This window comes from Engystomops pustulosus, chromosome 4 (genome assembly GCF_040894005.1).
Source record: "Engystomops pustulosus chromosome 4, aEngPut4.maternal, whole genome shotgun sequence".
NCBI classification, from domain to species: Eukaryota; Metazoa; Chordata; class Amphibia; order Anura; family Leptodactylidae; genus Engystomops; species Engystomops pustulosus.
Window position 1 is genome coordinate 20,379,940 of NC_092414.1, and position 18,208 is coordinate 20,398,147.

General features: G+C 44.1%; 1 protein-coding gene across 2 annotated transcripts in view; it reads left to right on the forward strand.

Moving 5' to 3' along the window:
• Positions 1–18,208, forward strand: part of TSPAN9 (tetraspanin 9) — a 328,064-nt gene that overhangs the window by 38,484 nt on the left and 271,372 nt on the right. For both annotated transcript variants that reach the window (XM_072145432.1, XM_072145433.1), the window contains exon 2: positions 10,469–10,525. The gene's annotated coding sequence lies outside the window, so the exon portion shown is untranslated. The remainder of the gene's footprint in view (positions 1–10,468; positions 10,526–18,208) is intronic.

Here is an 18,208-nt window from a genome sequence, read left to right on the forward strand (position 1 = left end):
TTGTATCGAGCCAACTTTCACGCTTCTTTCTGCTGGTCTTTGGGGGCCGGATATTATGTTAGGATCACTGTGAGGTTGTCTTCTTCTTGTTGTTTGGTGTCCATTATTTCATGAAGTCTCCTGTTAGGTCTTTAGGACCCATTTTTGTGCCAGGTCCACTTCGGCATTGTTTTGTCATAGACTTGGGGCCCAGTAGGCCAAAGCTTAGGTCCAGGTCCTCCACCGACGTCTCGGATACACCAGTCCAACCTTAGTTACTATACAGGCAGTCCCCGGGTTACATACAAGATAGGGTCTGTAGGGTTGTTCTTAAGTTGAATTTGTATGTAAGTCGGAACTGTATATTTTATCATTGTGGCTCCAGACAGAACTTTTTTGGTCTCTGTGACAATTGGATTTTAAAAATGTTGGGTTGTCATAAGAATCAATATTAACACTAAATCTTCATTACAGACACCTGTGATAACTGTTACAGCTGATTATTGTAGCCTAGGACTAAAGTACAGTAAATTATCAATATCCAGAGGTCCGTTTGTAACTAGGGGTCGTATGTAAGTCAGGTGTTCTTAAGTAGGGGACCGCCTGTACTTGATTACTACTTGGCCTACAGAACATGTCTGTACTATACTGTCCTCCTTATTCAAAAAGTTTTTTTTTAACCCTTTGGTTAACAATAACTCCAGCCCTTAAAAAGTAACTTTAGACAATGAAAAAACTAGAGAATTTTCTTCTTCTGCATCTCTTCATAACCAGTTTTCCCGTTCGGGCAAGTGACCAAAGGATTATAATTTATGAAACAGTTTTTATCTGCCGCTATTTCTGCCAAAAACAACACTGTATTTTATATGAAAGTAAAACGGCGCCTTTTATGGCTGACTTATTAATTTACGGCCGTCCTGTGGACTGTTACACATGCAGATTCTACAAGGTGGATTCACTTTCATTGTTCTCCGAAAACCAATTAAGTGTATTTTTGTGCTGTAATCCCGAGGGAGGGAGACAAAAATATCTATTTACTAGGACGGGAAAGTTCAGGCAGAACAACTTTACCATAAATTTACTTTCATATTTAAAGAGACGTTTCATCTTACATGTGACTTAACGGGTAGTGATGTTGTAAAATAGAATTATTAAATCAGGACTCTCACTGTCAATCACTGTGATTGGGAAGGGTATTCAGGACTTTCATTGTCAGTCACTGTATGTGGGTGGAGTAATCAGAACTCTCACTGCCAATCACTGTGTGTGGGTGGAGTAATCAGAACTCTCACTGCCAATCATTGTGTGTGGGTGGAGTAATCAGGACTCTCACTGCCAATCACTGTGTGTGGGTGGGGTAATCAGAACTCTCACTGCCACTCACAGTGTGTGTGGGGAATAATCAGGACTCTCACTGCCAATCACTGTGTGTGGGTGGAGTAATCATGCCTCTTACTGCCAATCGCTGTATGTGGGTGGGGTAATCAGGACTTTCATTGTCAGTCACTGTATGTGGGTGGAGTAATCAGAACTCTCACTGCAAATCACTGTGTGTGGGTGGAGTAATCAGGACTCTCACTGCCAATCACTGTGTGTGGGTGGGGTAATCAGAACTCTTACTGCCACTCACAGTGTGTGTGGGGAATAATCAGGACTCTCACTGCCAATCACTGTGTGTGGGTGGAGTAATCATGCCTCTTACTGCCAATCGCTGTATGTGGGTGGGGTAATCAGGACTCTCACTGCCAATCACTGTGTGTGGGTGGAGTAATCAGGACTCTTACTACCAATCACTGTGTGTGGATGGGGTAATCAGGACTCTCAATGCCACTCACAGTGTGTGGGGGGAATAATCAGGACTTTCACTGTCAATCACTGTGTGTGGGCGGAGTAATCGGGACTCTCACTGTCAATCACTGTGTGTGGGGGGAATAATCAGGACTCTCACTGCCAATCACTGTGTGTGGGCAGAGTAATCAGGACTCTCACTGCCAATCACTGTGTGTGGGGTAATCAGGACTCTTACTGCCAATCACTGTATGTGGGTGGAGTAATCAGGACTCTCACTGTCAATCACTGTTTGTGGGCGGAGTAATCAGGACTCTCACTGTCAATCACTGTGTGTGGGCAGGTTCCTCAGGACTCTCACTGTCAATCACTATAGGTGGGCGGGTTCCTCAGGACTCTCACTGTCAATCACTATAGGTGGGCGGGTTCCTCAGGACTCTCACTGTCAATCACTGTGTGTGGGCGGAGTAATCAGGACTCTCACTGTCAATCACTGTGTGTGGGCGGAGTAATCAGGACTCTTACTGTCAATCACTGTGTGTGGGCGGAGTAATCAGGACTCTCACTACTAGGAGTCTTGTCAGAATTTACTCTTACTCACTTCCGACTCAAATAAACCCATATATAACAGAGCTCATCTTCTCTTCATCTATTGTAAACTGCTCTCACATCAAAGGACACAGAAATCAAAGGACACATTTGCTCTAATAACTTATTTATATTCTCTCCTCCTCCCCATCGTTAGTACCAATTATATACAATTATATAGGATCCTGGCAGTGGCGTCTATATCATCATCCTTTCTGATTCACAAATAGAAGTCGAGGACTACAGTAAATACTGACACGTAGACACAGGAGGAGGACATAGTGAGCCTGTAGGCACATAATGGAACACTTACACATTGCAGCAGCAGGTCAGTACCAGGGCTTTACTATTAAATGACTCCCTTTGGGGGGTCGGGGTTAGATACTATTGGCTACCACATGTACGATATAACGATGGCGGGTGACTGCCATGTGTTATCAGGTTGTCCGTTTTTGATGTTACCCCTCACCAGATGCTAATAATTTCCCGGACCAATCCCTTCAGTGATGAAGGAAATCTGGATTCATGGATGATGAGACAATTTCTGCTGTCTCTATAGAAGAAATATAGCAGCCCCAAAATAGCACCAGGCACAGTGTAATAGAGACAGTCACAGTACCCTGTAATAGGGACAGTCACATTGCCCCCATAATAGGGACAGTCACAGTGCCCCCATAATAGAGACAGTCACAGTGCCCCCATAATAGAGACAGTCATAGTGCCCCCATAATAGGGACAGTCACAGTGCCCCCATAATAGGGACAGTCACAGTGCCCCCATAATAGGGACAGTCACAGTGCCCCCATAATAGAGACAGTCATAGAGCCCCCGTAATAGGGACAGTCACAGTGCCCCCATAAATGGGACAGTCACAGTGCCCTCGTAATAGAGACAGTCATAGTGCCCCCATAATAGAGACAATCACAGTGCCCCCGTAATACAGACAGTCATAGTGCCCCCATAATAGAGACAATCACAGTGCCCCCGTAATAGAGACAGTCATAGTGCCCCCTATAATATAGACAGTCACAGTGCCCTCGTAATAGAGCCGGTCATAGTGACCCCGTAATAGAGACAGTCATAGTGCCCCCGTAATAGGGACAGTCATAGTGTCCCTACAATAGAGACGGTCACAGTACCCCCATAATAGAGCTGGTCACAGAGTCCCCATTATAGAGCCAGTCATGTAAAAGACATACAAGCATTTTTGCTATTCAGGGAAAGTTGGGTGATCACCCTATCAGAAATTACATGCAAAAAAAAAAAATCCTCTCCATTGCTTTCCCTGGATATTCCCTAATTCAGATCTATAATGGATATAAATACAGTATTTCTTCCGCTGTTCTTAACTCAGTGTTAAAGTGGTGTAAAGAGATAATGTAGGCGTCGTAAAATGTGATGGCGTCTATTAATCTGTAATGACTCTCCCTATTCCATAATTATACTACTCGCTGATGGTGACTCCTGGCTTCACAGCTCAGGAAAATGTTATATTCAGGCTTCAATGTAAAGTCTTGTATCCATAAAGTTATACTGGTTTCCCCATTCCTGGGTGCTCCAGGGTTAAAATAATTCATCTGGTTTGAGGGACATGGAAGCAGTGCCTCTACACTGCTTTACAATGATGCAATGGCGTGAGTCACATGGTCTTCTCCTGCAGAGAGTCAGAGCATTATTGTATCATGTGACTAGGGGAATTATGCTGCTGTATGTCAGACATCCAGCCCCCTCAGTCACAGTATGTCAGACATCTGGCCCCCTCAGTCACAGTATGTCAGACATCCGGCCCCCTCAGTCACAGTATGTCAGACATCCGGCCCCCTCAGTCACAGTATGTCAGACATCCGGCCCCCTCAGTCACAGTATGTCAGACATCCGGCCCCCTCAGTCACAGTATGTCAGACATCCGGCCCCCTCAGTCACAGTAAGTCAGACACCCAGCCCCCTCAGTCACAGTAAGTCAGACACCCAGCCCCCTCTGTCACAGTATTTCAGACACCCAGCCCCCTCAGTCACAGTAAGTCAGACATCCAGCCCCCTCTGTCACAGTATTTCAGACACCCAGCCCCCTCAGTCACAGTAAGTCAGACATCCAGCCCCCTCTGTCACAGTATTTCAGACATCCAGCCCCCTCTGTCACAGTATGTCAGACAACCAGCCCCCTCAGTCACAGTATGTCAGACATCCAGCCCCCTCAGTCACAGTATGTCAGACATCCGGCCCCCTCAGTCACAGTATGTCAGACATCCGGCCCCCTCAGTCACAGTATGTCAGACATCCGGCCCCCTCAGTCACAGTATGTCAGACATCCGGCCCCCTCAGTCACAGTATGTCAGACACCCGGCCCCCTCAGTCACAGTAAGTCAGACACCCAGCCCCCTCAGTCACAGTATGTCAGACATCCAGCCCCATCTGTCACAGTAAGTCAGACACCCAGCCCCCTCAGTCACAGTAAGTCAGACATCCAGCCCCCTCTGTCACAGTATTTCAGACATCCAGCCCCCTCAGTCACAGTAAGTCAGACACCCAGCCCCCTCCGTCACAGTATTTCAGACATCCAGCCCCCTCTGTCACAGTAAGTCAGACACCCAGCCCCCTAAGTCACAGTATGTCAGACATCCAGCCCCCTCAGTCACAGTATGTCAGACATCCAGCCCCCTCAGTCACAGTATGTCAGACACCCAGCCCCCTCAGTCACAGTATGTCAGACAACTAGCCCCCTCATTCACAGTGACGGCAGTTGCCAAATATGTAGCAGCTACTGTGACTGAGAGGGCTAGATTTCTGTTGTACAGCATGAATCCAGCCCCCAACATGCAGCAATGAGCTCTCCAGGGAAGGAGACCACGTGACCACGAGTTAGAGTGTCATTGTAAAGTTGTGTAAAGGCACTGCTTCTGTGTCCTTCAGGCAAGAATAATTATTTTAACCCAGGAGGAGCTGGGAACAATGGAAAAAAAGTTAGTTAGGACAGTGGGAGGACAATGGTTAGGATTTCTGGTGGTCTAGTAAGATTGTAAAAGTCAGTGGAAGGGTTAATACTGCAAAACCGGGGTCCAGTGTGTTCCTCACTTCTCCTGTTCTGGCCTGACTGGATGCTGATGTTACAACTTTCTGTTACGTCCTCTTACTTATTATTTACATGGAAGGTAGGGATAGAGAAAACTGTGCAGCTGTCCTGTATGGCTGCACAGTTCTCACTATGATCGGGCAGATCAATTAAGGAGCAGTAGAAAGAGCTAAACTTATCTATAGATCTAGTACCTAATCCATATGCGTACTTCCTAACCATCCCACAATCATTGGGGCTGTCCCAGATTTTGGGCTTTGCACCAAATTTAAAGTAAACCTGTCACCAAGAAAGGGAAAGGGCTGTTTCTTAAATCCCACCATTTTTATATACATTAGGGGAATATATTGGAAAAGAGAAATGGGCCCAGACAATTCCTTTAACGTGGATATATACTGTATATTTAAAGGGGTTTTGTCAGGAGTTTTTATGTAAAATAATATCTCTGTACAGATGTGTAATTATACATTTGTGTATGTTAGTAGCAGCAGGACTGTGAAATATGGATTTATTCTTCAGGATTGTAGCTTCTTCAAGTGCATTGTCCTCACACTTCTGTGCTCTTAGCAGTCAGAACCGGAGGTATATCCTCACACTGTTGTGATTTTAGCTGCGGATTGAATCGCCTTCAAGTTCATTGGGATGTGTCCTCACACTGCTGCGCTCTTTCTGCATTGAGTTGCTCCACAGCCTCTTCCCATTCCTCTTAGCAACAAATGTAGCAGGCAGCTGGTTTAATAGTAAAACAGCCAGGCAGGAGAAAGGGGAGGAGCTGTGGAGCAACATAGTGCAGAGAGTACAGAGCGCAACAGTGTGAGGACTCCACTCCTAGAATAGAAATCTATATTTCACAGTCCTGCTGCTACTAACAACATACACAAAGGTCTTATTACACAGATCTCCGGGGAAAACACCTAATTTTTAAGATAACAGTCAAATTTTTTTTTTGGAGGGGACTTCCCCTTTAAGATCGGTAGTACATTGTTTAGATGACTGAATTGTTTCCACTTCCTTGATGCCTGGTTATAAATCCTCCGCTTGACTAATAAAAGCGACCATCCCTGCTGAGATATCCCCCCGCTATGTTATGAGCACATGAAAGCGAGTCTCATCTCCGCCTTTGAACGTCCCTTTTAGTTCTTCTGCGGTCCAGCAGAACATTTGTCACACTTAATAGGAATGCGTTAGTTCAGGGTCAGATGATCCGCTCCTTTGGACAGCGGCTCATTAGCAGAACCGGCAGACCAGGAGCAATTCCAGCGACTACTCAACCTCCATTCTGTAAAATATGAGTGTAAAATGATCAAAATACTTCAAAAGCCAAATATATATATCACATAGAATCACATATTTTCTTAAAGGGATTCTCCACCCTGCAGACCGGAACGGCTGCTGACGTCATGCAAGGTGTCTGTAGGTCATAGACACACCCCCTCTCCACCGTATTGGCCCAGGCCAGTGTAAGGGGGCGTGTCTGTGACTTACAGGTAGCTTCCCTGATTAAAAAAAAATATTTTATGGAAATGTGAGAATACCCCTTTAATAAGTCAGGATTCAGAACCAGGAATTCCAGACTGATATATTTTATTTTTGCTGATACATTGTAACTATCTATCAGAATAGGAAGGAGAGAGTTATGCTGTCCATATCTTAAACTCACAAGACAATTGTAGCATATTACATACAAACACATTACACACACATATACATTAGACACATTCATACTCAATACTCACATATACATACACATTATACCTATAAATGTAGTTAATATACACATTACACACCTATACATACACATTACATCCATACTTGCACATTACACCTATAAAACCTGATGCAGTTACCATACACATTACACACATATACATACACATTACACACATATACATACACATTACACCTGTAAATGTCCATGCAATTGTCATACACATTGCACACACATACATACACACACATTAGCAACATATACATACACATTACACACATACACATACACATTACACACATACACATTACACACATATACATGCACATTACACACGTATACATACACATTACACACATATATATATTACAAACATACACATTACACACATATACATGCACATTACACACATATACATACACATTACACACATATACATGCACATTACACACATATACATACACATTACACACTTTTACATACACATTACACACATACATACACATTACACACATATACATACACATTACACACATATACACATTACACACGTATACATACACATTACACACATATATACATTACACACATATATACATTACACATATATACATTACACACATATACATACACATTACATACATATACATACACATTACACACATATATACATTACACACATACACATTACACACATATATACACATTACACACATATACATACACATTACACACATATATACATTACACACATACACATTACACACATATATACACATTACACACATATACATACACATTACACACATATATACATTACACACATACACATTACACACATATATACACATTACACACAGGGACTTGACTCTAAAAAAATGGTCCCATTTTTGCATGAATTGTTGGCTTCCTTTTTTCTTATGTTTGCGGCAGGATTAGGGGTCTTCCATGCATCTTATAGGAGAACACCGCAACATTAGTCAAAACACAGGGGAGGTGCACAATGATCCCCTATTCTGGAAAACCCCTTTAAATTCTCTCGGTCCCTTCTTAGCAGCTGGGATATATCGCTTTCCATCTCCTTGGATTCCTGCTATTCTCCATTACCTTGCGTTTTGCCCTGTGGATGAGGTCCTGAGGCCTCCCATATGCTGCACTTTATACATGACCACCATGATCGGCGGTGGTCATGGACCTGGGGAGAGGACCTGGACGGACAGGACCTTATAACCACGAGGTGTTCTGCTTAGTAGGATATGTGACATGGAGACGGCCGGGCCCCATATCTCTCCCTTCTTCCTGACACATAATTAGAAGCCTAAACTATTTCCTATTGTAATTATAGGGATAAAACAAGGGGATGGGCCTATAAATATGACATGGCGGATTATTAAATTATCATCCCTTACTCTCTGGATGGGAGACATTGCAGCTCTTTTATTATGGAACAGACAACAGTCCTGAAATGTTAATAGGAATCCTCTCAAGGACAACAGTAATATGGATAGGGGGCGACACATGGTCCCATAACCAGATATGGTTTCTGTCAGTCCCAAAATTAACTCCTGAATAGATGGTCACTTTCCAGGACTACTACTTCTATATGTAAGCAGAGTACTGTACTACTACTCCTATCCTGTATATATGGGCACAGCACAGTACTACTACTCCTATCCTGTACATATGGGCAGAGCACAGTACTACTACTCCTATCCTGTATATATGGTCACAGCACAGTACTACTACTCCTATCCTGTATATATGGGCACAGCACAGTACTACTACTCCTATCCTGTATATATGAGCACAGCACAGTACTACTACTCCTATCCTGTATATATGGGCACAGCACAGTACTACTACTCCTATCTTGTATGTATGGGCACAGCACAGTACTACTAATCCTATCCTGTATATATGGACACAGCACAGTACTACTACTCCTATCCTGTATATATGGGCACAGCACAGTACTACTACCCCTATCCTTTATATATGGTCACAGCACAGTACTACTACTCCTATCCTGTATATATGAGCACAGCACAGTACTACTACTCCTATCCTGTATATATGGGCACAGCACAGTACTACTACTCCTATCCTGTATGTATGGGCACAGTACAGTACTACTACTCCTATCCTGTATATATGAGCACAGCACAGTACTACTACTCCTATCCTGTATATATGGGCACAGCACAGTACTACTACTCCTATTCTGTATATTTGGGCACAGCACAGTACTACTACTCCTATCCTGTATATATGTGTACAGCACAGTAATACTACTCCTATCCTGTATATACGGGCACAGCACAGTACTACTACTTCTATCCTGTATATATGGGCACAGCACAGTACTACTACTCCTATCCTGTATATGGGCACGGCACAGTACTTCTACTCCTATCCTGTATATATGTGCACAGCACAGTACTACTACTCCTATCCTGTATATATGGGCACAGCACAGTACTACTACTCCTATCCTGTATATATAGGCACAGCACAGTACTACTACTCCTATCCTGTATATATAGATACAGTACAGTACTACTACTCCTATCCTGTATATATGGGCACAACACAGTACTACTACTCCTATCCTGTATATATGTGCACAGCACAGTACTACAACTCCTATCCTGTATATATGGGCACAGCACAGTAATACTACTCCTATCCTGTATATACGGGCACAGCACAGTACTACTACTACTATCCTGTATATATGGGCACAGCACAGTACTACTACTCCTATCCTGTATATATAAGCACAGCACAGTACTACTTCTCCTATCCTGTATATATAGATACAGTACAGTACTACTACTCCTATCCTGTATATATGGGCACAGCACAGTACTACTACTCCTATCCTGTATATATGTGCACAGCACAGTACTACAACTCCTATCCTGTATATATGGACACAGCACAGTACTACTACTCCTATGCTGTATATATGGGCACAGCACAATAATGTAAACAGTTTATGGTTCTATGCAATTCCAATTCTCTCCTGTAGAGGTCACTGCAGGCAAAATGAACGGTTTTTGCTTTCATCCCCAGGTTGTAGAGAAACTCTAGTTGGGTCGATCCCTGTGGATCCCTGCATCACATGTACATCAGGTGTAGGAGGTGCTGCGCACTACCGTAATAACTACATTAAAGATGGCGTCACCCTCTGCGCAGCATATGATGAAAAATGATGCTCCCAGCGTTCCCTCAATATTCCGTGTCACGTCTTGTGCTCTAGGACTGAATTTTTTTTGCTGACTTTGTGACTTTTATGATAAATTGTTGATTTTTTTCATTTCTCTCTTTTACAGAAAGAATAAGAAAACGGATAGAGACGAGTCTCGAGGCTGCATTGTGTATATATCAGGGTAAGCAGGATTTTGGGGGGTGGGGTGTCGCTCCATACGCAACCATTATACCCATTTTTTGTTATAGGCTGAAGTAATAACATGCCTAGGACTAAAGATGGTGGCTATATTGGACCTGGGTAAAATTTTCCAAAAATAGCGCCCCCCTGGTCCACAGGTTGTATCTGGTATTGCAGTTTAGCCCTATTCAAATGGATAATGATAAACTGCAGTACCGGAACAAGCCTTTATACAAGGGTGGAGCCGCTTCTAACTAAAATGCACAATTTTTCCAGGAATTCATGAAAATCCCGAGAATTTAGTGATAACACTGTACAGAAATGATCCTTTCACAGATGTTTGTTAGTCTGTACGATTTTGTGCACTTGTAGAAATCCTACAAAGAACAGAGGGACTGTTAAATTAGGGGGAAAACTTAGAGGGCGGAGCTTATGCAAGTAGGAAGAGCTTAGAAATCCTATAGAGAACAGAGGGTTCATTGACTGTGAAAGAGGGGGAAAGCTTATGGGGCGGAGCTTATCCAAGTAGGAAGGGCTTAAGAATTTGTGGGACGGTCAGAGAAGTGGGGAGGAGGTTTCTGGTGCAGCCAGTTGTCTTACAGCTAAACACAGGACAGTGAAAAGAAGCAGGGCAAATCCCAGAAAATGATGGTATAAAAATTATGCCAACTGAAGCCACCACTAGGGGGATCTTTAGAGTTTACTGTGTTATTATACAGTTTAAAATAGTCTTTTATCATCTGTTTTTTAATAACAAATTTTTTCAAGAACCTTAAGACTCTGAACCCCCATTGATCCACCGAATCTCCCTGCCTCGTAGCCAGAACAACAGCTCCATTCACTAAATAGTGGGCAATCTGTGTTACTACATCTTCAATCACATTCAATTGAATCATAACTGTGTTGCAGTTACCTGGCCTGACCACTACACAGAGAATGGAGTTCGACGGGGGTCCCCGAGCGTCAGACTCTCCCAAACGTAATTGGTCTACATTATAAAGAAGGCTTTTAAAGGGGTTGTACCAAGTTTTATTGATTTCCACTATACTAACCTGGTCAGTAGGGACCCAACTACTAGGAGTCTGTCACAAATTGACGGTAGGCGAGTAAGCATCCCACTGTACCATTCAGTGTATGTGAGAGGGGTAGTCTCACAGTGCCGGAGATACTGGAGCGCTGTGCTCAGCAATTTACGACACTCCCTTATTATACCGCTTAATCAATTACTGAGAAATGGACCCCCACCAGTAGTCAGACCCCCCCATCTAATGGTGGATAGGGGATGTCGATCATACTTGGTAGAACTGCTTTAATACACAATCAGTATGCACTGAGCTCCACGGCTCCCCCTAGTGGTGGCTGCAGGTATTTGATACATGACTAAATTTTGGATTTCAGATAAAAGAACCTTTTTCAGCAGCGATCATTGGTATTACGGACATGACAGCCGCCCCCTCGGGCGTTATTTTAATACCCTGACATCGTGGAGTGAGTATCTTGTAGAAAATGTCACCCTCCTGTCTCGCAGTTTCGCTTACATTTGTAGGGTCACGCACCTCGCATGCAGAATAGGCGGCTGTCACAGAGGGAAGCGTCGTCTGGTGACACATCGTCTGCGAGGTTCATAAAGTGTGAAAATGACAAGTCAACAGCTCCATCTGCAGACCTCTCCGGATCACAGCTCCGGGTATTACGGCTTGTCAGGAGAATACGTGGCTTAGACTCTAGATTGGATTCTAAAATTTGAGAACTTTGGGGTGCCACTTATGGGGTAGTGTAAGGGGTTGTTTTTAAGGTAATAAACTTAATGTACCCAGCATATCCACACAGGTGGAGCTATGTTAGTTATTATCCTTCATATTATAATCATGAAGGTCCTGGGAGTTTAATACTCCATGCAAAGTAAGGGATCCTTCACTGGGGGTCTGACCACCCCCCAACAGTCAGCAGGGCCCCATGGGTCTGACCACCCCCCCAACAATCAGCTGGCTCCTGTGGGTGTGAACTTCCCCCCCAAAAATGTCCGTCAACAGCCTTCCCCAGCAGCAGCCCCACCCCTTTAATAAAATGTCCAGCAGCAACCTTCCTTCACTAATAACATTTTCAGCAGAAGCTTCCCCTTAAATATAAAATATCTAGCAGCCGCATTCCCTCATTAATAAAATATCTAGGAACCTCCCCTCAATAAAATGTCCAGTAGGAGTCTCCCCACAATAAAATGTCCAGCAGCAACCGATACTTATTAATAAAATGTTTAGCAACCTCCCCTCAGTAAAATGTCCATCAACAGCCTCCCCTAAGTAATAAAATGTCCAGCAGCCTCCCCTCAGTAAAATGTCCAGCAGAAGCCTCCCCTCAATAAAATTTCCATCAGCAACCTCCTCTAATGAAAATGTGTAGCAGCAGCCTCCTCTAATGAAAATGTGTAGCAGCCTCCCCTCAAGAAAATGTGTAGCAGCAGCCTCCACTCATTAATAAGATGTCCAGCAACAGCCTTCCATCACTAATAAGATGTCCAGCAGCAGCCTTTCATCAGTAATAAGATGTCCAGCAGCAGCCTTTCATCAGTAATAAGATGTCCAGCAGCAGCCTCCTCTTATTAATAGGATGTCCAGCAGCAGCCTCCTCTCATTAATAATAAGATGTCCAGCAGCAGCCTCTTCTCATTAATAACATGTCCAGCACGGCCTCCCCTCATTAATAATAAGATGTCCAACAGTTGCCTCCTCTTATTATTAATAAGATGTCCAGCAGCAGCCCCTTCTCATGAATAACATATCCAGCAGCAGTCTTCCCTCATTAATAACATGTCCAGCAGCAGTCTTCCCTCATTAATAACATGTCATAAATAAGAAGTCCATCAGCTTCCACTCAATAGTAAATAGTCCAGTAGCATACACAGGGTCCCTTGTTGTATAACAAAAAAAAACCTCAGTACTTACCTCCCATGATGCAGCTTCCTCTTCTCTCTGCAGCCTCCTGTGCAGTAGCACAGGCAGGGACATGTCTGTACAATCTGCCTGCACACACTATGTGATGCCATCAGGCGGCGCCACTGTCACATCGATTGTAATCAATAGTCATGTCTTTTGACTCTTTACTATGCAACACACCCTTGGCTTATGGTGTATTCTAGTTCAAGATGCGTAACTTTAAAGGAACGCTCCAGTCATAGTTTATTCATTGAATAATACATGGTGCGGGGCCTGAAGGGAGGAGCACGACTCATTATCATTGCATTCCTAGAACTTTGCTAGGACTTAGAGTCACGCTCCTTCCTTCAGGCCCTGCACAAGGTTCCATTAAGATTAAGAATGTCCTACTACATCTACCTAGTGCTACCTCTTCTTAGTTCTTCTATTGTGCACTATCCCCCAGCACCACTAGATGGCGCCGAGAACATATGTGACTTGTCTGTGACACCCCTCCAGCGTCTCTTATGTGAGCGCCGTCCTATGTTAAGTTGTAATAAATAAAACTCCATCCAATTTCCCGCATTAAGTTTGGAACAAAAGAAAAAAAAAATCACAAAAATCGATTCCTAAAGGATTGTACGTAACCTGAAAAAAAAAAATGTGGCGTGAATTTTTGTTTTAATTTTTATAGTGTGCGTCTACAAAAAACTGCTAGACTGGTGCAATACATCAGCGCGGAGTTAATGAAGCAAATCACAATTCATTTCATCTGCATGCAGAATTTGCAGTGAAGCTTCAGGAAGGTTGCCAGCTCAGCCTCGGCTGCCGCTCAGACCACGCACCTTCTACTAATCGGGAGATCACGAGGAATACGCCATAATAAATTATCTGTATACTAGGATTGTCCGGAGCACGTGATACAGACGTTCATTCACACAGCTCTGCTACATGCATTTGCCCATTCAGGTGTCCAACATAGATTCACTCACACTCACATGCTTAGCATTGCTATACACACAGCAACACAACTCAGCATTGCTATACACACAGCAACACACCCAGCATTGCTATACACACAGCAACACAACTCAGCATTGCTATACACACAGCAACACACCCAGCATTGCTATACACACAGCAACACACCCAGCACTGTTATACAGATGCATGGACAAACCCAGCACTGCTATATATACACACAGCAACACACCCAGCACTGATATACACAGATAGTAACACACCCAGCACTGCTATATACACACAACAACACACCCAGCGCTGCTATACACACCCAGCAACACACCCAGCACTGCTGTACACACACAGCAACACACCCAGCACTGCTATACACACAGCAACACACCCAGCACTGCTTTACACACACAGCAACACAACCAGCACTGCTATGCACATACATCAACATACCCAGCACTGCTATACACACACAGCACACACCCAGCACCGCTATACACACATCAACACACCCAGATCTGCTATACACACACAACAACACACCCAGCACTGTTATATACACAGCAACAAATCCAGCACTGCTATACACACACAACAACACACCCAGCACTGCTATACACACACAACAACACACCCGACACTGCTATACACACACAGACACTCAAACTTCGTCTTGAGACACCCTGCAGTGATTGATCAGTCACATGCTTCTAACATCACTTAAGGTCCTGCAAGGAGAGGAGAGCAGTGTGGAGGCTCTGCTCTCTTAGAGATCTGGTGAAGTGCTTCAATCAGTACTTCACTCAATCTCCAGGACAGCGGTCAGGAGTGTTTGGCAGTGCCGAAACCTCCTGACCTTCGGACTATTAGTCAAAGCCACTATTTAGTAAGATGTTTTTTGCTAAAAAAATGTGTCTTATAGTCCGCAAAATATGGTACCATTCACTGGCAAGACAGATCCAATAGTCTGGAACTGTGCTGCTTGATCCGGAACATTTGGGAAGTATATCATCGGGGTCCCGAGTGAGAAAGAACCAGTGACTTACTGGGTTACTGAGAGGCATACTGAGCCCCAATGCAAAACCCCAACTAAAATGTCTGTTTATATGACAAAATACAGCTTAAAGTTATCTATGGGCCATTTTCACTTCTTAAAGGGGCTTTCCAGCTAAGGATATTGATGACCTATCCATAAGATGGACATCTAAATCTGATCAGGGAGAAGTCCGAGCCGCCACTGAGTAACTGATTCCGGCATTAACAAAGGGAAGGACAAAGTCAAGCTCCATTCTCTGTGTAGTGGCCGGCTCTTCTTAGGGAGCTGGATCGTTAGGCTTCGCTCACTCAGGACCCGGCTCTTCTGGCTCCTGAACAACTCCCAATTAAATATATCATAGGGAACCTCAGGCCAGTTACTCACCGCACTCCATTCCACTTTTAACCCAATTTTATCGGGTTAAAGGGGCGTGGTGAGCTGATCTGGGGTGGGGTTAAGCGAGCCATCAACTCCCGGAAGGGAGCAGGCTCCTGTCATTGGCTGGCTCTTTCGCGAACGACCCATCACTAATTCTAAGATGAATTGCTGTCAGGCTAAAGGGGTAGTGGACCAACTGGACCACCGCAGACGATGACGACACCTGGGCCCGCCACAAAGTGGGTTGGACTTGCTGCGCCGTGGTATCACCAGGTCAGCCAAGGCGAGGTACAGAAACGGAAGGCAGGTTCATGGTCGGAGACAGGCAGGAGGTCAAGACAGGCAGCACAGGTTCAGGGACAGAAACAGAGCAGAAGGTCAGGGCTGGGACCGAAGGAGCGTAAAAGGGAACAGGTCCGGGGTCACAACGGGAAATCACACTAATCGCAAAGGTCATGGGAACAAGCTTTGGCTGTGAGCTGTGAACAAGCAAGGCTGTGAGGCACAAAGATCCGTCAGGTGTGCAGGAAGAAGAGGAAGATGCAGGAAGAGCATTCTGGGTACAGCCAGTGCCAATCAGCACCCTTTAAATTTTCTAAAGCCGGCGCGCCCTAGGAGATGGGGATGCACGTGCACAACCACCAGACCGGACACAGGAGCGGGGATAGGTGAGTCGGAACTACTGGGCACGGGGGCACCCATGACAATTGGGATTTTTTGTTTTCAATCCCAATCTAAACTTGAGTACACCTTATGCTTCGCTGCCTCAGATTTCATCCCCCAGATGATGTATCGTATTCTATGGTATCAATAAACAAAATGTAAATACATTATTTAAGAGAACTTTGGGGGAAAACAATAAAAAGTCACTGGATATCGCTATTCGGGACATAAAAGCCATATAACGAAGGATACGCTGGCTTGTAATATCCACACACAACTTTTGTAGGCGATGTATATAAGAAACAGCAGACTCGCGGTAGTATTTTCCTCCTTGGCATAAGTCATATGAACCCGTATAAATACCGATATAATGTAACAGATTCCTACCGGATCAGGGCAACTCTATATCCCCCGATGTGCCATACACTCTCCACACAACCAGACGTTTCCATTCAGAGGCTCCGTACTCATCACAACCCGATGGCGGGGGGGGGAGGGAAGGGAGGGGGGGTGCTTACTCGCTCCTATAATAAATCCGGGACATCACCAGTGGTATAATATAAAATCTCGTTTTACAGAGTCGGGGAAGGAGTTGTGCTCAGTAAATACCGTATATCTTTTTAATGTGAAGCATTTTTGGAGGATTGGATGTGAAAGGCCGAACATTCGTAATGGAAGTAACACAATTATTTAGACAGCTGCGTTGGAACTTTGTACCCCCTGCCGGGTACGGGTCTAGCGTTAATAGGAGGTATTTTCCGGAAAATATGTGGACATACTTAAAGCAGATGTCTAGCTGTGGATCATGTATATGGCTGTCAGCGATCTCCGAGACCCCGTATACTCATACATTTCTGGCTCATCGAAGTGTGAATGTGTCCTCTCCATGGTGAGAAGTGACTCTAGACACCACTGGGTGGCTCATCTCTTCGAGAAGAAAATTGTCAAATATGTTCACATGGAATCGCCCAATTCTTCTCTCCCTAATTTCTGCTATCGGAGGCCCCAGTTATTAATATGTATATGTGCCTGGAGGTTGGACCTCCACCTATCCTACATTTCACTAGTTTGTAGACTTCTATTGGAGAACCTCAACACCACAATAAAGAGAGGCTACGATGAGTAGTCTACTTTGGAGGACCAATCTTGGAGGACCAATGAATAGAATTGAATGGGTATCATTGTGTAATACTTAACTTCCCCTGTGGAGGTGCTGTAGGGAAACGTATTACTTGCTGCAACGTTTCATCACAGTATGAAGGTCCTAATATACTTTTTGTCTTGGTCTACTTCAATTTAATGGATTGTCCAAAGTGCACAAGAAGGATCTGAGAAACAATTTTCCAAAAAATGGTATATTTAAAGGATCGGACAAAATTGGGCAAAATCAATCTTGAGACTGGAGGTGAGCGGAACTGTAGTTTTAGTTTGGGTTCGGCCGTGCTACCCTGGACATATTACCGTATTGGTGGTTGAACAGCTAATCCGGCAAATTGAAACCTCTGGCTAAGAGCGATGGCCATGGTTGTCCAGGGTGTCCTCTAAAACTATGGTTCCTCTCAACTTTACTCGGGACCCGGTACTTTTGTATTACAAAAACATGAAAATCTATGAAACTGTGGTCCAGGACAAAAAATTGTGGCTATGCTGTTCTGTCCCGGTTCTTATGTTGCGTTGATATTTAAGAACCGAGAAATGGTGGAGGGTCATAGCACCTGCT